Source organism: Cetorhinus maximus, chromosome 32, assembly GCF_964194155.1.
Source record: "Cetorhinus maximus chromosome 32, sCetMax3.hap1.1, whole genome shotgun sequence".
Classification (NCBI taxonomy): domain Eukaryota; kingdom Metazoa; phylum Chordata; class Chondrichthyes; order Lamniformes; family Cetorhinidae; genus Cetorhinus; species Cetorhinus maximus.
The window spans coordinates 14,147,336-14,170,879 of record NC_135910.1 but is presented as its reverse complement, the minus strand read 5'-3'; positions in this window follow the sequence as shown (position 1 = coordinate 14,170,879).

The window sequence follows — 23,544 nt, the reverse complement described above, 5'->3', positions numbered from 1 at the left end:
AAACACACACACAGACAGAAACACACACACAGAGACACACACACAGACAGAAACACACACACAAACACACACACAGACAGAAACACACACACAGAGACACACACACAGACAGAAACACACACACAAACACGCACACAGACAGAAACACACACACAAACACACACACAGACAGAAACACACACACAGAGACACACACACAGACAGAAACACACACACAAACACGCACACAGACAGAAACACACACACAAACACGCACACAGACAGAAACACACACACAAACACACACACAGACAGAAACACACACAAACACGCACACAGACAGAAACACACACAAACACACACACAGACAGAAACACACACAAACACGCACACAGACAGAAACACACGCACACAAACACGCACACAGACAGAAACACACACAAACACGCACACAGACAGAAACACACACACACAAACACAGACACAAACACACACACAGACAGAAACACACACACAAACACACACACAGACATACACACACACACACAAACACACACACAGACAGAAACACACACACAAACACACACACAGACAGAAACACACACACAAACACACACACAGACAGAAACACACACACACAGACAGAAACACACACAGAGACACACACACAGACAGAAACACACACACAAACACGCACACAGACAGAAACACACACAGAGACACGCACACAGACAGAAACACACACAGAGACACGCACACAGACAGAAACACACACAGAATCACGCACACAGACAGAAACACACACAGAGACACGCACACAGACAGAAACACACACAGAGACACACACACAGACAGAAACACACACACAAACACACACACAGACAGAAACACACACACAGAGACACACACACAGACAGAAACACAAACACAAACACACACACAGACAGAAACACACACACAGAGACACACACACAGACAGAAACACACACACAAACACGCACACAGACAGAAACACACACACAAACACACACACAGACAGAAACACACACACAAACACACACACAGACAGAAACACACACAAACACACACACAGACAGAAACACAAACACAAACACACACACAGACAGAAACACACACACAGAGACACACACACAGACAGAAACACACACACAAACACGCACACAGACAGAAACACACACACAAACACACACACAGACAGAAACACACACACAAACACACACACAGACAGAAACACACACAAACACGCACACAGACAGAAACACACACAGAGACACACACACAGACAGAAACACACACACAAACACACACACAGACAGAAACACACACACAGAGACACACACACAGACAGAAACACACACAAACACGCACACAGACAGAAACACACACACAAACACACACACAGACAGAAACACACACAAACACGCACACAGACAGAAACACACACACACAAACACGCACACAGACAGAAACACACACAAACACGCACACAGACAGAAACACACACACACAAACACACACACAGACAGAAACACACACACAGAGACACACACACAGACAGAAACACACACACAAACACACACACAGACACAAACACACACACAGAGACACACACACAGACAGAAACACACACACAAACACGCACACAGACAGAAACACACACACAAACACACACACAGACAGAAACACACACACAAACACACACACAGACAGAAACACACACAAACACGCACACAGACAGAAACACACACAAACATGCACACAGACAGAAACACACACACAAACACACACACAGACAGAAACACACACAAACACGCACACAGACAGAAACACACGCACACAAACACGCACACAGACAGAAACACACACAAACACGCACACAGACAGAAACACACACACACAAACACGCACACAGACAGAAACACACACACAGACATGCTCAGAGAGACACGCATACTCATGTGTGCAAATCACATGCAGAATGGTGCACACAGAAACATGTACACCCAGACCAAACAAACATGCAAATGTATGTTAATGGGGTTGATGGATTCCAAGGAGCAATTCAGCTGCTTATTGGGAACTGGAGTTCAGTGTCACAAGCCCTGGGGGTGGGGCAAGGTGGGGGGAGGAGTACGGGCTGACCTCCATGCTTCTCCAAAATAGCCATTCTTCCGAGTGGTTAGGGAGCTATTGAACCATGTTGGGCTTCACAGCACCTTCTAAACTGGGATTAGCACTTCTCTGCAAACAGAGGAACAGGAGGAGGCCATTCAGCCCCTCCAGCCCGTTCTTCCATTCAGTTAGATCATGGTCGATCTGCGTGTTAACTTTCCTGACTTGGTTCCGTAACCCTTAACACCCCCACCCAAACAAAATCTACGAATCTGAACTTTGACGTTTGTTTTTACTTCAGCACCCTTCCCCCTCCCCCTCCCCCTCCCTCCCCACCCCCACCACCCTCCCTCCCCACTCCCACCACCCTCCCTCCCCACCCCCACCACCCTCCCTCCCCAACCCCCACCAGCTTTTTGTGGGAGAGTGTTCCAGATTTCCGCTTCCCTTTGTGTGAAGAGGTGTTTCTTGACATCGCTCTGAAACGGCCTGGCTCTCATTTTAAGGTGATGCCCCCCACTTGATCTGGACTCCCTCCCCTTCACCCCCCCCACCTCACAAGGAATATGGTTTCTCCTGTTTTTTGATCCCTTCCAAACTCAGGGAACCAGCAGCTCAGCAGCGCTCTCCCACCGGGTGGACAGATAGGCTTTTCCCTGGCTCAGTTCCCCCCCCATCTCTCTCTCTCTCCCACTAGGCCCCAGGCCTCAGGCCTCAGGCCTCAGGCCCTGCGGCAGCTGTGGTGGTGGTCCTGGAACCCCCCCCTCATTTCTCTATTCGCCGGACGCGGCAGTTCAGAGCTTTGCCTCCTCGGTACCAACCCCGGGGCCCCAGCTGATTCCCTTTATAACCTTTAGAGCAAGTGAATAAAACCAATAAACCGATTCACAAATTGACAGCCCCTGAAAGGGCGCCGTAACCAAAAGCAAAAAACGTTGACCAAACCTCATCAAAATTAAATTAAAATACCATGTTGGGGGCCGTTGATGCGTTTCCAGCCCCTTGTGATGCCGACCGGTCATGGAAGGCAGGAAATAGTTTCTCTGTGTCTCCCCATGTCAAATCCTTTCATCGCCTTAAACACCTCAATTAGATCGCCTCTTTACTACCTATACTCGAAGGAATAGCCTGATGGAGCTGGTATCCTGGACTCCTTGCGAAAAGGAACCATGTTAATGGTGACGACTTGCTGCCAGAGCACATTTTAAAAAGGCCATTGGCGGTCAGGACCGACCCATGGCTCTTGACCCAAGTTATAGTGAATCAAGGATCCTACATCGTCGACAAATGGATTCCAACTCCACTCGGTTTTGGAAAAGCATTGTGTGTTTTTTTCTCAAATGGATGAAACTAGGTTGGCAGAAGAGAATTGCAAGAATGGTTCCGGTGGGGGGGGTGGTGGGGCGGGTGGAGGGGGGCGATGGCGAGACCCATGAGAGACTTTAACCTCGAGGCAGCGAAGTCGGGACTGCTTTCCGAGGGTCAGGGAAGGTCGAGAGGAGATTGGATAAGAGGCGTCCAAAACCACGAGGGGTCCCGGACAGAGCGGAGAGGGAGAAACTGTTCCCGCGGGCGGAAGGGTCGTGAGCCCGGCGGGCACAGGTTGGCAAGGGAACCGAAGGTGACAAGAGGAAACAGCTTTTTTCACGCAGCGAGTGGCCAGGATCTGGAATGCGCTGCCCGAGCGAGGGGGGCAGGAGATGCAATCATGGCGTTCAAAACTGAATTGGATAATTAACTGAAAAGAAAAATTTGCAGAGCTATGAGGAGGGTGGAAAAAAACGCAGGGGGGTAGCATTAAATTCCTCTTACAGAGAGCCGACACAAGAGCACAAGAAATGGGAGGAGGAGACCATTCAGCCCCCCTAAACCTTCCTGCCCCTCACCTTGAACTTCTGTCCCCTCATGACTGACCCTTCAACTAAGGGGAACAGCTGCTCCCTATCCACCCTGTCCATGCCCCTCATAATCTTGTACACCTCGATCAGGTCGCCCCTCAGTCTTCTCTGCTCCAACGAAAACAGCCCAAGTCTATCCAACCTCTCTTCATAACTTAAATGTTTCATCCCAGGCAACATCCTGGTGAATCTCCTCTGCACCCCCTCCAGTGCAATCACATCCTTCCTATAATGTGGCGACCAGAACTGCACGCAGTACTCCAGCTGTGGCCTCACCAAGGTCCTACACAACTCCAACATGACCCCCCCAGTGCAAGAGTAGAAATTCATAGAATAGTTACAACACAGGAGGCCCTTCAGCCCACAGCGGGGCAGTAGAGTCCAGAAAAGGGGCCGATCATTTAGGACTGAGATGAGGAGAAATTTCTTCACTCAGTGGGTTGTGAATCATCGGAATTCTCTACCCCAGAGGATTGCAGATGCTCCATCGGTGAATACATTTAAGGCTGGGGATAGACAGATTTTTGATCTCTCCGGGAATGAAGGGATATGGGGCGTGGATGGGAAAAGTGGGAGTTGAAGCCTAGGATCAGCCATGATCGTATTGAATGGCAGAGCAGGCTCGATGGGCCGAAGGGCCTCTTCCGCACTGTGTGATCCTGTAAAATAAGCCTTTCCTCGGCCATGAGAAAGAGAGAAGAGCTGTGCCTGGCAAAACAATGGGACTTTGTCTAAAGTAGTCTTTGTTTTTGTTTTGGGATCCATTCAAACGGAATTCCTATTTTAGGAATCAAAGCCCTGCCCTGAGGGTGTGACTCTCACCTCAGCGTCAGAAGGTTGTGGGTTCAAGTCCCACTCCAAGACACAACTCACGGGCTGCCCTGCTGGACCACAAAACAATGCCAAGGAGAGAGGAAGACTTGCATTTATATAGCGCCTTTCACGACCGGTTGCATTCCAAAGCAGTTTACACACACAAAAAAAAAATCACTTGATTGGTTGTGATGTAGGGAAACAACAGCAGCTGATTTGCGCACAGCAAGCTCCCACAGACAACATGGCACTAGTCAGATCATCTGTTTTTTTGTGATGTTGGTTGAGGGATAAATATTGGCCAGGACACCGGGGAGAGCTCCCCTGCTCCTCTTCTTTGATATAGTGCCACAGGATGGGCTACATCCACCTCAGAGGGCAGGGGGGTGGGAACCTTGGTGGGATAGCCAAAGGACAGCACCTCTGACAATGCAGCACTCCCTCAGTAATGCGCTGGAGGACCCTCCTGGGCATTGTTTTATGCTCCAGCAGGGCTGACCATGGAGAAAGGTCGCTGTCTAAGACCTTTCTGCCACAATGCACCGAGGGGCTGGGAATTGTATAGACCCCTCAGGCTGTACAGCTCACAACGAATGTCTGCATTGAATACTAATTGTATTATAATTGTACTGAAGCAGCTCAGAGTGCAACATGATGTATGTTAATAACTCCAATCCCATTGCACTGCCTGATTGTCTGTAATGACCATATTGAAATGATTATAATATTCATTGGTTGTATTGATGCACCTCGTGATCCATGTGTAAAAGTTGAATCTGATTGCACTTTTTGTGATGGAGGTTTAGAAACCTTTTGCAATGTTCTTCTAGATATTTTATGAATGTAAAGTATATTTTTCAAAAATGAAAACCAGCCTTGATGTCGGTCTGGGAGTGGGATTTGAACCCACGACCTACTGGCTCCGACAGAAAGGTGTCACCCAATGAGCCACACTTCAGTGCAGCAGGTCTGTGCAATGATGTCTAAAATAGGGATTCAGTTCAAATTCATCCCAAAATAAAACAAAAAATATTTTTTTAAAATGTCCTATTGTTTTCTCTCTGGCTAACAGTCCGGGGAAGACTTAGTTTAGAACGAGAGACAATTATCAAATGGTTACAGCACAGGAGCTGGCCATTCAGCCCATTGTGCTCCTGCTGGCTCCATAACAGCAACTCAGCTAGTCCCACTCCCCTGCCTTCTTCTCCCTGCAATTCTTTTCCCTTCAGTTAGTAATCCAATTCCCTTTGGAAAGCCACGATCGAACCTGCCTCCACCACACTCTCGGGCAGCGCATTCCAGATCCCAACCACTCGCTGCGTACAAAACATACGAGTTAGCAGCAGGAGTAGGCCATTCGGCCCCTCGAGCCTGCTCCGCCATTTGATAAGATCGTGGCTGATCTGATTGCACCCTCAACCCCACTTTCCTGTCTGCCCCCCTCCCCCTCTTCGATTAACAGGTAGATGCCCACTAACCAAAAAAAAGTCAGCAGAAGACATCCTGTGATTCACAACTACTTCATTGTTAAGCAGCAGGTCAGTGCAGATACCGGTCTTGACTCTTCCCTCTGGATCCTCTCCTTCTCCAGAAGCAGCCCCCAACTTGGTTTGGCGGGGGGAGGTGGAGGGAAGGTGGGGGGAGGTGGGGGGAGAGGAGGGGGTGGGGGGAGACGGGGTAAAGGGGGAGAGGGAGAGGGGAGAGGGCAGGAGGGGGGACAGTGGGAAAATCCAGCTCTTAAGTCCAGGCATCAATGAGCATCACCTGCTCTCTACCCGCCCTGGAGATTTACTCTTAAAGAGACCTGCGTTTCCAGCATTGTCGCCCTTGACAATCAAGATGATAAAAATAAGGTTTTCCTCCTGTCGCCTTTTGTTCTTTTGCCAATCACCTTAAATCGGTGCCCTCTGCTCCTTTACCCTTCTGCCAGTGGCTCAGTAACTACAGAGTGCTAGCATTGGAGGAAAGGGCTGAATGGCCTCCTGGGGGGGGGGGAGGGGGGAGGGGGGAGCTATCCAATGCGTGAGCCTGGGATTACGGACAGCGTCACTTAAAGGCACTCGAGGAAGGCCTGCATTTCGTAGAGCGCCCGTCCATGACCCCAGAGCACTGAAGTGTAGTAAGAAGCAAGGCAGCCAATCTGTGCACAGCAAGATCCCACAAACCGCAATGGGGCAACGACCAGATTGTCACGTTCTTCTCTTCCATATAAACAATAATGTGGGTTCTTTATTTGACGATCAGAGTATCTACGAGTAATGTTAACTAGGAGGCTAGTTATATGCACGACTCCTACTGCTGTCGCTTACAGTCCTGAATCGGACTGATACGTCACATCACGTCAAGGTGGCAGTGATTGGCAGCAGTTTAAGATACGCCCCCTTAAAGGTACATGCTCCTCATACCGCAGCACAGGTGATGCCGGTTGAGGGATCAATATCGGCCCAGGACGCTGGGGAGAACTCCCTGCTCCCCTTCGAAGAGCGCCATGGGAATTCTCCACTTCCACGTGACAGGGGACATTCACTGTGCCATTGTCCCTGTTCCTTGTACATGAGGTTCGTGAAATCGGCAGCCGCAGTACCTGGCCAATCAGCAAGGCCTGTTTTCAACACTGTGCCACCAATCAGAGAGGAGGCCCCCTTCCCCTCCCTCCGGCCCCCGTCACTGCATTTCCCCAAGTGGGTGGAGGTTGTGTTCATTCTCCTGGTTGTATTTTTTGTGCCTCGCCCAGGAGATTCGGTGGGTAGGGAGAGTGGGTGCATCAATGGCTGACTGACTCTCCCATGTTCGTGCATAAAAGTAACTTCTTATTGGCACCCTCCATCTCACAGGAGATACTCAGCAGGACTGGGACCAGTTCCAAGCTTGGGGATTAACCCAGACTTCCCCAGGAGACTGAGGTGAGTAATGCTTTTGGAAAAACCTCAACCGGCCCACCCGCTAACAACAAGCAATCTCGCGTCATTCCCCTGCGCACCAGGACAAGCGAGATCTTTCACACTGAAGCTAGAACTCTGCAATAGATCAAAGCAACAAACCACTTTGATCTTATAAACTAATTCAAGCTGTCAGCTTCGTATTAGGGAGGGACAAAACAGAATGACACGATTTTTAAAAATTAACTCACAGAATATGGGTGTCGCTGGCTGGGCCAGCATTTGTTGCCCATCCCTAATTGCCCCTTGAGAAGGTGGTGGTGAGCCAACTTCTTGAACCGCTGCAGTCTATGTGGTGTAGGTACACCCACAGTGCTGTTAGGGAGGAGTTCCAGGATTTTGACCCAGCGACAGTGAAGGAACGGTGATATATTTCCAAGTCAGGATGGTGAGTGACTTGGAGGGGAACTTCCAGGTGGTGGTGTTCCCATGTGTCTGCTGCCCTTGTCCTTCTAGATGGTAGTGGTCGTGGGTTTGGAAGGTGCTGTCTAAGGAGCCTCACTGAGTTGCTGCATCTTGTAGATGGTACACACACTGCTGCTACTGTGCGTCGGTGGTGGAGGGAGTGAATGTTTGTGAATGTGGTGCCAATCAAGCGGGGCTGCTTTGTCCTGGATGGTGTTGAGCTTCTTGAGTGTTGTTGGAGCTGCACTCATCCAGGCAAGTGGGGAGTATTCCATCACACTCCTGACTTGTGCCTTAGATAGTGGACAGGCTTTGGGGAGTCAGGAGGTGAGTTATTCACCACAGGATTCCCAGCCTCTGACACTATAATAAAAGAAGCTGTTCATATAATAAAAACAGAAAATTCTGGAAATACTCAACAGGTCTGGCAGCATCTGTAGAGAGAGAGAGACAGAGTCAACGAGTCAAATATTACTCTTCAGAACTGAAGGAGGATAGAAATATGGGTGGGGGAGGGGGAGGAAGAGCAAGAGGGTAAAAGGCCTGGGATAGGGTAGAGGGCTGGAGAGATTAGATGACAAAGATGTCATGGAGCAAAAGACAAAGGGAATGGGAATGGCTGCATTAAAGAAACAAAATATTTGTCCCAAGTGAGTGTTAATGGCAGAACAATGAACAACTGTCTCAAAGCAGACATGAAAAACAAAACTCAGGTTGGCACATGACAAAAAAACAGAATGGAAAAGGGACAGAGCTCGAGGTCTGAGATAGACTCCGGAAGGCTGTGAAGTGCCTAATTGGAAGATGAGGTGCTGTTCCTCCAGCTGGTTATCCCCGATCACACATGATACAAGATAGGCAGGAAAGTCAGTTGTGAAGGGGATGTAAGGAGGCCACAAAGGGACATAGATAGGTCACGTGAGTGAGCAAAGATCTGGCAGATGGATGTGCGCTGATGATTGTACAATGTCCAGCACCATTCGCGACTCCTCAGATACTGAAGCAGTCCATGTCCAAATGCAGCAAAACCTGAACAATATCCAGGCTTGGGCTGACAAGTGGTAAGTAACATATGCGCCACACAAGTGCCAGGCAATGACCATCTCCAACAAGAGAGAATCTAACCATCGCCCCATGACATTCAATGGCATTACCATCACTGAATCCCCCACTGTCAACATCCTGGGGGTTATCATTGACCAGAAACTGAACCAGACTAGCCATGTAAATACTGTGGCTACAAGAGCAGGTCAGCAGCTGAGAATTCTGCAGCAAGTAACTCACCTCCTGACTCCCAAAAACCTGTTCACCGTATACAAGGCACAAGTCAGGAGTGTGATGGAATACTCCCCACTTGCCTGGATGAGTGCAGCTCCCACAACATTCAAGAAGCTCAACACCATCCAGGACAAAGCTGCCCCGCTTGATTGGCACCCCATCCACAAACATTCACTCCCTCCACCACCGACGCACAGTAGCAGCAGTGTGTGTACCATCTACAAGATGCACTGCAGCAACTCACCAAGGCTCGGTAGACAGCACCTTCCAAACTCATGACCATTACCATCTAGAAGGACAAGGACAGTAGATAGATGGGAACACCATCACCTAGATGTTTCCCTCCAAGTCATTCGCCATCCTGACTTGGAAATATATCACTGTTCTTTCACTATCGCTGGGTCAAAATCCTTGGAACTCCCTCCCTAACAGCACTGTGGGTGTACCTACACCACATGGACTGCAGCGGTTCAAGAAGGCAGCTCACCCCCACCTTCTCAAGGGCAATTAGGGATGGGCAATAAATACAGGCCCAGCCAGCGAAGCCCACAACCTGTAAATGAATAAAATTCATATGTTCGTATGTGTGAACTCAGTATAGATACAGGATTGGAAATGAAACCTCCCATTATGGTTCAGTCTCACACTTGAGTTGAACTCTCAGGGGGCTAAAGTTTCGAGGTATTTATTTTCTGATCTTCAATGTTTCTGTACAACCGGTTAATGAAATCAAGTGAATTTCATCTATTTTAACACAACAACTAACCGGCTTACAATGGCGATCAGTAAACCACCCTCCGCACCCTCTCCCACCCCCACGCCTCTCTCCTCACCCCAGCTCTTCACGCTGGACGTGCCTGGAGTCACTAAGTTGTTTAATGTGTGCTCTATAAAAACGCAGTGAATAACAAACTCAAGCCCACCGTAGATACCTTCTTAGGTGCCGAGATCTCCTCTAAGCCCCCCTTTACTGGCCTTGGGGGGTCTTTTCATGTGTATTAATTCCCAATTTCCCAAAATGGGCCTCAAGTTAATACTGGGTCAGCCGGGGCTAAGTAAAAACTGTTCAACCGCTTTCCGCTATTGTAAAGACTGGCGCTTCTGATCCGGTTTTACTTTAGTTCAGTCCATACAACCTACAAGCCGCATTGCGATACCAAAATAATGAAGGCGCCACCCTTTCTCACACTGGTGGCTCGATTTACCCGACGTGGACAAAAGCCATCCTACCACACGGCCAACCTCTTCACACAATCATAGACTTGGCCAGCAGCTCCTTGAGGTGGGGGTTCCGACCAAGTGAGGGTCGGAAGTCCCGATTCCAGCCCATCAACCCCACTCGGGGCTGCTCTGATCGTCCGGGATGTGCTTCCCATCGACCCCTCGGATGGCGGGATGGGCACCAACCTTGCCCTACGTGTTTTAATGAGGTCGTCCCTCGTTCTTCTGAAGTCGGGGGAATTCGGGTCCAGCGAACCCAATCTCTCCTCGTGGGACAACCCCATGACCCCACCCTCGCCCCAGCAGCGAGTCCATCGAAGCCTCATTGCATCCCGTGTTCTGGGAAAACAACCCCTTTCATGGCAGCTTTTAACTGAATGCCGCATTTTACAGCAACATTCCAATGAAAGGAATAATCCAAATAAACCCCAAATGCGACATAGTCATTAATCCATTTAGAATTATCAATTATTCCAGTACAGGACCAGACCAGTCAATCCACATCTCCCAGTAATGTGGGAGCCGCATAGTCCAATCCCAATGCTCCTCCCACTCCCCTTTATTATCCCACATTTACATTCTTATGACCTTAACAAGCGAATCCTCTTCCCAAGGAGTCTTCAAAGGTTACATAGCCTTAAAATCAGGGTCTATTTAAAATGCTTTTATTGTTAGAAGGCAAATAATTGGATCAAGCCAACAAGCCAAAACTATTATCTCTTACAGGAGGGTTAGTAACCAGAGAACGCAGATGTAAGATATAAAAAAAACAAAGGGGAGATAGGATCATAGAATGGTTACTGCGCAGGGGGAGGAGATTCAGACCATTGTACCTGTGCAGTCTCTCTGAAGGAGCAATTCACTGAAAGCCACTCCCCAACTTCCCCTCAAGGTGCTGAATCTCTCTCCCCCTCCCCTCAAGATGCTGAATCTCTCTCCCCCTCCCCTCAAGGTGCTGACTCTCTCTCCCCCTCCCCTCAAGGTGCTGACTCTCTCTCCCCCTCCCCTCAAGGTGCTGACTCTCTCTCCCCCTCCCCTCAAGGTGCTGACTCTCTCTCCCCCCTCCCCTCAAGGTGCTGACTCTCTCTCCCCCTCCCCTCAAGGTGCTGACTCTCTCTCCCCCTCCCCTCAAGGTGCTGACTCTCTCTCCCCCTCCCCTCAAGGTGCTGACTCTCTCTCTCCCCCCCTCCCCTCAAGGTGCTGACTCTCTCTCCCCCTCCCCTCAAGGTGCTGACTCTCTCTCCCCCTCCCCTCAAGATGCTGACTCTCTCTCCCCCTCCCCTCAAGGTGCTGACTCTCTCTCTCCCCCTCCCCTCAAGGTGCTGACTCTCCCTCCCCCTCCCCTCAAGGTGCTGACTCTCTCTCCCCCCCCTGAAGGTGCTGACTCTCTCTCCCCCTCAAGGTGCTGACTCTCTCTCCCCCTCCCCTCAAGGTGCTGACTCTCCCTCCCCTTCCCCTCAAGGTGCTGACTCTCTCTCCCCCTCCCCTCAAGGTGCTGACTCTCTCTCCCCCTCCCCTCAAGGTACTGACTCTCCCTCCCCCTCCCCTCAAGGTGCTGACTCTCTCTCCCCCTCCCCTCAAGGTGCTGACTCTCTCTCCCCCTCCCCTGAAGGTGCTGACTCTCCCTCCCCCTCCCCTCAAGGTGCTGACTCTCCCTCCCCCTCCCCTCAAGGTGCTGACTCTCTCTCCCCCTCCCCTCAAGGTGCTGACTCTCTCTCCCCCTCCCCTGAAGATGCTGACTCACTCTCCCCCTACCCTCAAGGTGCTGATTCTCTCTCCCCCTCCCCTCAAGGTGCTGATTCTCTCTCCCCCTCCCCTCAAGGTGCTGATTCTCTCTCCCCCCTCCCCTCAAGGTGCTGATTCTCTCTCCCCCCTCCCCTCAAGGTGCTGACTCTCTCTCCACCTCCCCTCAAGGTGCTGACTCTCTCTCCCCCTCCCCTCAAGGTGCTGACTCTCTCTCCCCCTCCCCTCAAGGTGCTGACTCTCTCTCCCCCTCCCCTGAAGGTGCTGACTCTCTCTCTCTCCCCTCAAGGTGCTGACTCTCCCTCCCCTTCCCCTCAAGGTGCTGACTCTCTCTCTCTCCCCTCAAGGTGCTGACTCTCTCTCCCCCTCCCCTCAAGGTGCTGACTCTCTCTCCCCCTCCCCTCAAGGTGCTGACTCTCTCTCCCCCTCCCCTGAAGGTGCTGACTCTCTCTCTCTCCCCTCAAGGTGCTGACTCTCTCTCCCCCTCCCCTCAAGGTGCTGACTCTCTCTCCCCCTCCCCTCAAGGTGCTGACTCTCTCTCCCCCTCCCCTGAAGGTGCTGACTCTCCCTCCCCCTCCCCTCAAGGTGCTGACTCTCTCTCCCCCTCCCCTCAAGGTGCTGACTCTCTCTCCCCCTCCCCTGAAGATGCTGACTCACTCTCCCCCTACCCTCAAGGTGCTGATTCTCTCTCCCCCTCCCCTCAAGGTGCTGATTCTCTCTCCCCCTCCCCTCAAGGTGCTGATTCTCTCTCCCCCCTCCCCTCAAGGTGCTGATTCTCTCTCCCCCCTCCCCTCAAGGTGCTGACTCTCTCTCCACCTCCCCTCAAGGTGCTGACTCTCTCTCCCCCTCCCCTCAAGGTGCTGACTCTCTCTCCCCCTCCCCTCAAGGTGCTGACTCTCTCTCCCCCTCCCCTGAAGGTGCTGACTCTCTCTCTCTCCCCTCAAGGTGCTGACTCTCCCTCCCCTTCCCCTCAAGGTGCTGACTCTCTCTCTCTCCCCTCAAGGTGCTGACTCTCTCTCCCCCTCCCCTCAAGGTGCTGACTCTCTCTCCCCCTCCCCTCAAGGTGCTGACTCTCTCTCCCCCTCCCCTGAAGGTGCTGACTCTCTCTCTCCCTCCCCTGAAGGTGCTGACTCTCTCCCCCCCTCCCCTGAAGGTGCTGACTCTCTCTCTCCCTCCCCTGAAGGTGCTGACTCTCTCCCCCCCTCCCCTGAAGGTGCTGACTCTCTCCCCCCCTCCCCTGAAGATGCTGACTCTCTCTCTCCCTCCCCTGAAGGTGCTGACTCTCTCCCCCCCTCCCCTGAAGGTGCTGACTCTCTCCCCCCCTCCCCTGAAGGTGCTGACTCTCTCTCCCTCCCCTGAAGGTGCTGACTCTCTCTCCCCCTCCCCTCAAGGTGCTGACTCTCTCTCCCCCTCCCCTCAAGGTGCTGACTCTCTCTCCCCCTCCCCTGAAGGTGCTGACTCTCTCTCTCTCCCCTCAAGGTGCTGACTCTCTCTCCCCCTCCCCTGAAGGTGCTGACTCTCTCTCCCCCTCCCCTCAAGGTGCTGACTCTCTCTCCCCCTCCCCTGAAGGTGCTGACTCTCTCTCCCCCTCCCCTCAAGGTGCTGACTCTCTCTCCCCCTCCCCTGAAGGTGCTGACTCTCTCTCTCTCCCCTCAAGGTGCTGACTCTCCCTCCCCTTCCCCTCAAGGTGCTGACTCTCTCTCCCCCTCCCCTGAAGGTGCTGACTCTCTCTCCCCCTCCCCTGAAGGTGCTGACTCTCTCTCCCCCTCCCCTCAAGGTGCTGACTCTCTCTCCCCCTCCCCTCAAGGTGCTGACTCTCTCTCCCCCTCCCCTCAAGGTGCTGACTCTCTCTCTCCCTCCCCTCAAGGTGCTGACTCTCTCTCCCCCTCCCCTCAAGGTGCTGACTCTCTCTCCCCCTCCCCTCAAGGTGCTGACTCTCCCTCCCCCTCCCCTCAAGGTCCTGACTCTCTCTTGATCTCCCCTGATGGTGGCAACTCTCTTTCCCCCCACTCAAGCAACTTCTGACTCTTCTCCTCCTCTCCTCTCCCCTCCTGCCTCTTATTGGGGTACAGGCCCGATGACGCCTTCACACACTTGCTAATACATCAGTGACTCCACTAAGCTGCCAGCTATGGCTCATTGGGCAGTCTGCCCATCTGCCAATCAGAACGTTGGGCATTCGCATCCAGCCTAACCCTCCCAGTGCAGCGCTGAGGGAGTGCTGCACCGTCTGAGATGCTGCCTCTCGGCTGATCTGTTAAACCAAGGCCTGCCTTCTCAGGTAGACAAGCAGACCCAGTGGTGAAGAAGAGCAGGGGAGATCTTCCTGGTCTTCTGGCCGATATTTATCCCCTAAACAACATCATCCGGTTGTTGTTTGTGGGATCTTGCTGTGCATGAATTGCCCGTTTTGTTCCCTAAATTTGGAAATAAAGTACTTAATCAATCGTCAGGTGCTTTGAGATGTCCTAAGGCCATGAAAGGTGCTATATAAATGTTGGTCTTTTATCGTGGTGTAGCTGGTACACAAGGTTCAAACTCTCAGGGTGACACAGTCAGAGAGGACTTTAGTTTCGTTGGCTCTATCCTGATGGTGTGTGACAATCACTAAAATGAAGCCCCACATAAGAATTGCTGGACAAGAGCAGGCTGTGGTCTACCTGCAGCTCAGTGGGTAGCGCACTTACCGCAAAGTTTTGGGCTCAAGTTCCCCCCCCCCAGCGCTTGAGCCCAAAAATCAAGGCCGACACTCCCGTGGGAGTTTGGAATTATCCATTTTGGCAGGAAGAATAAAAGAGAAGCTTATTATCTAAATGGTGAGAGTTTGCAGAGCTCTGAGATGCAGAGGGATCTGGGTGTCCTAGTGCATGAATCGCAAAAGGTTAGTGTGCAGGTACAGCAAGTAATTAGGAAAGCGAATAGAATGTTATCATTTATTGTGAGGGGAATTGATTACAAAAGTAGGGAGGTTATACTTCAGTTGTACAGAGCGTTGGTGAGACCACATCTGGAGTACAGTGTACAATATTGGTCTCCTTATTTAAGGAAGGATGTAAATGCGTTGGAAGCAGTTAAGAGAAGGTTTACCAGACTAATACCTGGAATGGGTGAGTTGTCTTATGAGGAAAGGCTGGACAGGTTAGGCTTGTATCCACTGGAGTTTAGAAGAATAAGAGGCGACTTGATTGAAACCTTTAAGATCCTGAGGGGTCTTGACAGGGTGGATGTGGAGAGGGCGTTTCCTCTTGTGGAAGAATCTAGAACTAGGGGGTCACTGTTTAAAAATAAGGGGTCGCACATTTAAGACAGAGATGAGGCGGAACGTTTTCACTCAGAGGGTCGTGAGTCTTTGGAACTCTGTTCCTGAAAAGGTGGTGGAAGCAAAATCTTTGGATATTTTTAAGGCCGAGGTGGATAGATTCTCGGTAAGCAACGGGGTGAAAGGTTATTGGGGGTAGGCGGAATGCAGGTTTGAGGTTACTATCAGATCAGGCATGATCTTATTAAATGGCGGAGCAGGTTCGAGGGGCCGAATGGCCTACTCCTGCTCATCCATTTGTATGTGCAGTACGGAGGGAGTGCTGCGCTGTCAGGTGATGAGATGCTAAACCGAGGCCCGATCTGCTGATGTAAAAGGTCCCTTGGCCCTATTCTGAAGAAGGGCAGGGGAGTTCTCCCCGGTGTCCTGGCCAATATTTACCCCTCAATCAACAGATTATCCGGTCATTGTCGCATGACTGCTTGTGGGAGCTTGCTGTGCGCAAATTGGCTGCTGCATTTCCCACATTTCAACAGGGGCTGAACTTCACAAAGTACCTCATTGGCTGTAAAGCACATTGGGACATTTGATGGTCATGTTAGGCGCTACAGGAATGTAATTCTTCCTTTCTGGCGTGTCCTGTGATCAGCCGACTATCGATTAATCTACAACAGGCCCAAACACGAGGCCGGGACACCTCCCGGGTACATGGAGACCTTTGGTCCAAAGTTCATCTACTTCTCCCCAAACCTGCCTCAACCGCTCGTTTACTCGGTCGCAAAATGTTATTCCGTCAAAGGAACCTACTTTCTACTCGTGACCTGCTCTCCAACGCCATTAAAATTGGGCTTATGGTAATTCCACACCTGTTGGCTGACAAGACCACTGGCAACGCAGCTCCATAACAACTCAGAGCACGACACCCAGGAGAGCTGCCAACTCTGGTTGGACTCGTTCCCAGGTGTTTCATCGCACGTCTATCCAACCCCAACCTTTTTACACCCGCGCCCCCACCCCACCCCCGCAACCAGGTTTAGAACTAATTAAACAGAAACCTTCGAAAGGAGATGAAGAAAGGGAAACATTTTGTCTTCACGCCCGCGATGATTGTTCCCCCTGGGCTTTGCCCGCAGCAGTGTCCAGCAGTTTAATCTTCGATTCCTGGAGACTCCAGGGTAATCCTGGAGGGTTGGCGGCAGCCTACAGATGTGTCATTGTGCCATTCCTCTCCTGAAGGTGTGGGACGCACGACGTGGTTATTATTCTCAGGGCACCGACTGCCCTTTCCTTACCCAAAGAGCCAATTTCTTGTGCGCTGGCTTGTCCAGGCAGGGCAATTCGACTGCAGAAGGCCAAGAGGTTCCCCCCCCCATCAAGGTTCATTATTGGACCAAGCCTGGAAAAAACCTTACGCAAAGCAACTCAGCCTCTGCTTGTGGGATCCACCTTCCGAATGCAGAATTGCCAAGTAAAGGTTAGTAAGGGAATGTCTCTAAATTACATTCACAGATTGAGGTGAAACATTCACCCCTCCAAGGTAGCATAAGAGGCAATCAATGCTGACCCCCAACATTTCTCCTCGAGCCCAAATTCCTATGGCCTGGAATCAGCTAACAAGTCTGGAGCTACCTTGAACCTGTCGAATTAGTGTGGATAAATCATTACAGCTAGACCAGGCACACTACTGGGCGAGCACAGACATTGCTCTTTATCCACATCCTCTCTTCTTAATGAAAACAAGGGAATGTTGGTCCAAATAGGCACCCACACCCGTTCTGCTAAGGCAAAGCAAAAAGCTGGACAGACGCAGTGACACTTAACACACTTAATTCAAGCAGGGGAGATAGGAATTACCTTCAGGGCGCGTTAAGTTTGCAATCCTTGCACACTCACTTGGTGGCATGCCCACCTCTCAGTCAGAAGGTTTCCCACTCAATGGACATGAGCACACGATGCTCCCAGTGCCAGTGCTGAGGGGGTGCTACACTGTCGGAGGTTCGATTCAAGCCTCTGTTTGCCCCCCACCCCACCCCACCCCAGTGGCACGACTTCAAACAGCAAGGGAATTCTCCCCGGCGTCCTCGGCAAACGTTTACCCCTCAACCGTAATAAGTTTTAAAAAAAAAACAGGTTATCTGGTCATTATCGCATTGCTGCTCATGGGAGCTTGCTGTGCGCACACTGCAACAGCGGCGAGAAGCGAAAAGGAAATACTTAATGGAGGGGGGGGGGGGAGGTAAAGTGCCTTGGGATGTCCTGAGGTTGTGAAGGGCGCTATATAAATGCAAGTCTGTCTTTACTTCTAATGCCACCGGTAACGCTCGCCCAGCCCCGAAAGACCTCCGACCGGCAGCAGGGCCGGCCTGAACCCCGGCAACGCTCCAGATGTTTTAGCCGCTGTATTAACGGCGTCCCCCCCACCCCCCCACCCCACGCACCACCCCCCCCACCCCCACCGCCAATGCGTCGGCAAACGAGGAAGAAGGGCACCTCCCCTTCCTCACTCCCAGACTCTCAGCCCAACCGTGCCTGCTTAATCGGCAGACCGCGCATCACAACCCCTTCTTGCAGCAGCCCACAGCGAGCCCAGGAGGAAGACACCCACTCACCCTGAGGGAAGCCGTGGCAGCCAAGCAGCCTCAGGCTAAAAGCATCCGAATCCCCTTTGCGAGCCAGGTCAGTGCATCAGCCATGCTCCCGATCCCCGCTGGCTCCTGAAGGGGGGACTGGCAGAGTGCAGCAAGAGGACGCGTCTCGAGGAGTTAACAGCCGCGACCAGGGGTCCCTCCGAGCAAATCCTCGCTCTGCTGAGCACTTTTTTGGGGCAGCGGAAAGCACCGTGGGTTTGTCTCTCACCCTTTTCTGAATTGGTCTCTCTCCAACAAGTTGAGAGAGCAAGAGAGAGAGAGAGAGAGAGAGAAAAACTAAAAAACGGTTTCCTTTGGAAATCCCCAATTCAGCTTGGACCTATGATCACTCCTCCTCTGTGTAACCCCTTCGATGCAAAGTTCATGAATTCACTTTAGTGTCGACAAAGAAGAAGAAACAAAACTCCCAAGGGAAGCCACGAGTGATTTCTGATGTGCAAGAAGCCCACTTTCCTGTCAGTGACACTGGATGCAGTTAATTCCTTGGCAGAGGGGTTGCGGGAGGGCAGGGTAGTGGCAGGAGGAGAGTCGATTATCAAGCCCCGAGGCTTTAAGAGTGCCAAGGTGTTACTGCGAATATTTTTACAAATGGTATTTCTATTGCTCTTCGTTGATCTTTAATGACTCCCGCCCGCTATTTGTCAGCCCTTCCCCTCAAATTCTCCAGTTCACTGCGTACTGATAAAAATCATAGCTCATCAAAACTTACAGCACAGACGGAGGCCATTCCGCCCACCCGGTCTATGCTAGCCCAGAAGTAGCCATCCCAGCCTGCCTCCCCATTTTCCATCCCCGGCTCTTGTAGCCCTGTGGGGTTCCGGCACTACAAAGTGCATATTGATGCCTGGTGTTTTTTTTTAAATGTGAAGATGTGACCACCTTTTCAGGCTCTGAGTTCCAGACCCCCACCCCCCACAACCCCCAACCCCCAACCACTCTCTGGGTGAAAAGGTGTCACCTCAAATCCCTTCCAAACCACCTGGCTCTTCTCTTAAACCTATGCCCTCTGGTTATGGGCTCCTCAACCCAGGAGAATAGTGCCCTCCGGCCTAAACCCCCTCATAATTTTATAAGCCTCAATTAAATCTCCCCTCAGCCTCCTCTGCTCCACAGCAAAGAACCCCCGGCCGTCCAATCTCTCCTCAGGGCAAAAATCCTCCAGTCCAGGTAACGTCCTTGTGAATCTCCTCCGTACCCTCTCCGGTGCAATCAAACAGTGCGGTAACCGGAACTGCACACAGGGCTCCAGCTGTGGCCTAACTAGTGTTTTGTACAGTCCCTCTGACCCTCCTGAAACAACAATTGAGTCTATCGAGCCTTTAATTCCAACATGCCATCCAGGTACCGCTTTAACTTTGGGGGAGACGGTGGTGTAGTGGTAATACTACTAGACTTGTAATCCTAGAGGTCCCAGACTAATTCTCAGGGGAAAGAGAGAGAGAGAACATGGGTTCAAATCTCACTGTGGTAGCTGGTAGAATTCAGATTCAATTAATAAACCTGGAATATAAAGCTGGTCTTTGGTAATGGTGACCTGCGAAACTATCATTGATTGGGGTTCACTGAAGGAAGGAAACCTGGTCTGATTTACCTAATGTGCCTTTAACCGCCCCATGGGGTGGCCTAGCAAGCTCACTGAGTGCAAGGGGAATTAGGGATGGGCAGCCAAATGCTGGCCTTGCCACCGACGCCCACACCCCATGAAAGAATATTTTTTTTTAAATCTGCACTCATAGAAATCAGTGGCAGTGATTATGAGCAGGCTATCCGACCATGTGAAGCATCACAACCTGCTCCGGCCCTGACCTAAAGCTCCAGTAGGTGTCAGTGTGTAGCTGCCACAAGTCAAAACAGGTCCCCCGGGCCTCAGTCCAAGTATAAAGTCTCCCGATGACTGTGCATCGCTTACTCAGCACAGATTATGATTCAAACGTTTCTGTTCTGTCTTAGCACTTTGTAATGGTGTTGTTGGAATGGTTTGGAATGTGGTTGAAGATATCTTATGAATAAAGTATATTTTTGCAAAAAATACAAAAAAAAAGTTTCTGTTCTGTCTTAGCTCCGTCCTCGTAACCACACAGCGTCCCTTCAGACAGCAGCGGGCATCGAGTGCCCTCAGTGATTGGCACGCTGCTTTCCTTCTGTGTATCGGCATGTCGGACTCTTCACCCTAGCCCCTGCACCCTGTCCTTTGCCGTGCATCCTCCTGTGGAGCAGCCACTGTTAATGTGTGGCGTCCGGGAAAACTGCCAGACCGCTGTCGCTTATTCATTCCAAAGCAGGAAGCTATAACAAGAAGTCTGCTGCAGGGAGAGACGGTGGGGGGAGACGGAGACAATAAAGTTTCAACCTCTGGCACAGTCAAATGAGGCTCGGACCTCCCAGGTTTTGCGTCATCAAAGACAGCTCGGGTTAATCCGGACTTTCGCCATTTCGGTTTAGCTCCTGTGTATCGAGTGCTGTGCCGGAGGTCACTCGGGGAGCCTGGGATCGCCGTGGCCGCACACACCCCCATCGCGGGCACCTGGAGCTATGGACAGTGACGGTAGAGTCTCCAACGTTCTCCCCGTCGCCACGGGCTGACCGGGAATCTCTCCCGCCCTTACCGCCTGCCTTTGGCGTGTGGCTGGAAGGATTTGCAGGTTGACGCTCGGCCTAAGATAAAAAGCAAAAGTACTGCGGATGCCAGGAATTTGAAACAGAAACAGAAAATGCTGGAAAAGCTCAGCGGGTCCGGCAGCATCTGTGGAGAGAGAAACAGAGTCAACGGTTCGAGGAATCCTCGAACCGTTAACTCTGTTTCTCTCTCCACAGATGCTGCCAGACCCGCTGAGTTTTTTCAGCATTTTCTGCTTTTGATACTCAACCTGTTTTGGCCGCATTATGAACGCACCTTCCATGGCCATCAGGTCCTGGGGTGGGAGTGGAACTTGGAGCTTCTGGCTCAGAGATAGGGACACTAGCCCACTGCACCACAAAACCTCATACCTACTGTCCTGTCGACTGATACACACGGGACATAAGGCCACTTGGACACTAATGATGTAATACAACCTCTCCTCCCCAATCAAAAAAAGGTGAACCTTTGCCCATTTTACTGCCACCCTCCCTCTCTGTGCCCTTCAGTCAATGCTGGAGAGGTGGCAAGATTACACCTGGGACACTTGCCTTTATCAATCGAGGCACAGATTACAAAAGTTAGGGAGGTCATGTTGGAGTTGTGTAGAACCTTGGTGAGGCCACAGCTGGAGTACTGTGTGCAGTTCTGGTCGCCACATTATAGGAAGGATGTGATTGCACTGGAGGGGGTGCAGAGGAGATTCACCAGGATGTTGCCTGGGATGAAACATTTAAGTTATGAAGAGAGGTTGGATAGACTTGGGTTGTTTTCGTTGGAGCAGAGAAGACTGAGGGGCGACCTGATCGAGGTGTACAAGATTATGAGGGGCATGGACAGGGTGGATAGGGAGCAGCTTAGTTGAAGGGTCAGTCACGAGGGGACACAAGTTCAAGGTGAGGGGCAGGAGGTTTAGGGGGGGATGTGAGGAAAAACCTTTTTAACCCAGAGGGTGGTGACGGTCTGGAATGCACTGCCTGGGATGGTGGTGGAGGCGGGTTGCCTCACATCCGTTAAGGCCTCTCACCTCTGAGTCAGGAGGGCCGAGGGTTCAGCCTCCCACTTCAGAGACTTGAGCACATGACCCAGGCTGACTCTCTGGTGGAATGCCGAGGGAGGGAGGGCTGCAGGGTTGGTGAAGCTGTCTCCTGGACGAGAGGTTAAACCAGGACCAAATCCTGGCAATAAAAGGTCCCACATCGCTAGCTGATGAAGAGCAGGGGAATTCCCCCTCCTGCCCTGGTCAATATTTATCACTTAGCCAGTTTAAAATAACCCATCTACGCATTATCTCATTGCTGTTTGTGGGAACTTGCTGTCTGCAAATTGTCTTTTTCAGCCTCACAGCAGCCTGAGTTTAGCACAGGCTAAAGGCTGAACCTACAAACTTTCTGGTCCTTGCAAGGAAACTCACAGGAGGACACAATTAAGATCGGGGCACTTAGCAAAATCGAGGAGACACTTTCTCTGTTCCACCTTGACAGAACCGCAGACTCGTTACAGCGCAGAAGGAGTTCATTCGGCCCATCCTGTCTGCGCCAGCTCTCCCAATGAGCCATTCACCTAGCGCCATTCTCCCGCCTTCTCCCCGTAACCCTGCACACTCTTCCTTTATCTGTCTAATCCCCTTTTGAGTGCTTCGATTGAACCTGCCTCCACCACACTCTCGGGCAGCGCCTTCCAGACCCTAACCACTCGCTGCGTGAAAAAGATTTTCCTCGTGTTGCTTTTGCTTCTTTTACCAATCACTTTAAACCCTCTGGTTCTCGATCCTTCCACCAACGGGGACAGTCTCTCCCTCTCTCCTCTGTCCAGACCCCTCATGATTTTGGAAAAAAAAATATCGAATCTCCTCTCAACCTTCTCTTCCCCAACTGCTCCAAGTGAATTCTCTCATCCCTGGAACCATTCTTGTAAATTTTCTCTGCACCCTCTCTAACGCCCGCACAACTTTCTTAAAGTGCAGCACCAAGACTTTTTAATAGTGCAGTGTTAGATTTTCATATCTTTAGTTAAATCTAAGGTTAAAGAAGCACGATGAGGCTTGAGCCCAAAAAACACCGTCCCTCTCAGTATAATAACTGCACTGATGTCAATTCGGCTTTTCCCACTATATGAAGTATTTACAGTGTGAAGTAATTCATTAGTGCTTTGAGTGGCTTCTGGTGTGATGAGATATAATATGCATGCACAGGGGATTCTTATCACCTCAGTAAAATGACACATGAGAAGGCTGGCGTTTGTATAGCGTCTCATGTTCAAATCCCTCACGTAATAAATCACTCTTGAAGCTTGGTGACCTGTCATGTGGGTAAACACAGACCACAAACAGCAAAAGCAAAGAATGCAAGGTGGTTCTCTCGTGGAGACGTACAAAATTCGGAAGGGGTTTGGCAGGTTGGACGCTGAGAGGTTGTTTCCACCTGATCGGGGGGAATCTAAAACACGAGGGGGGGCGCAGTCTCAGGATAAGGGGCCGATCATCTAGGACTGAGACGAGGAGAAATTTCTTCAGTCAAAGGGCTGTGAATCTTTGGAAATCTCGACCTGCGAGGGTTGTGTCTACTCCATCATTGAATACATTTGAGGCTGAGATAGACAGATTTTTGGT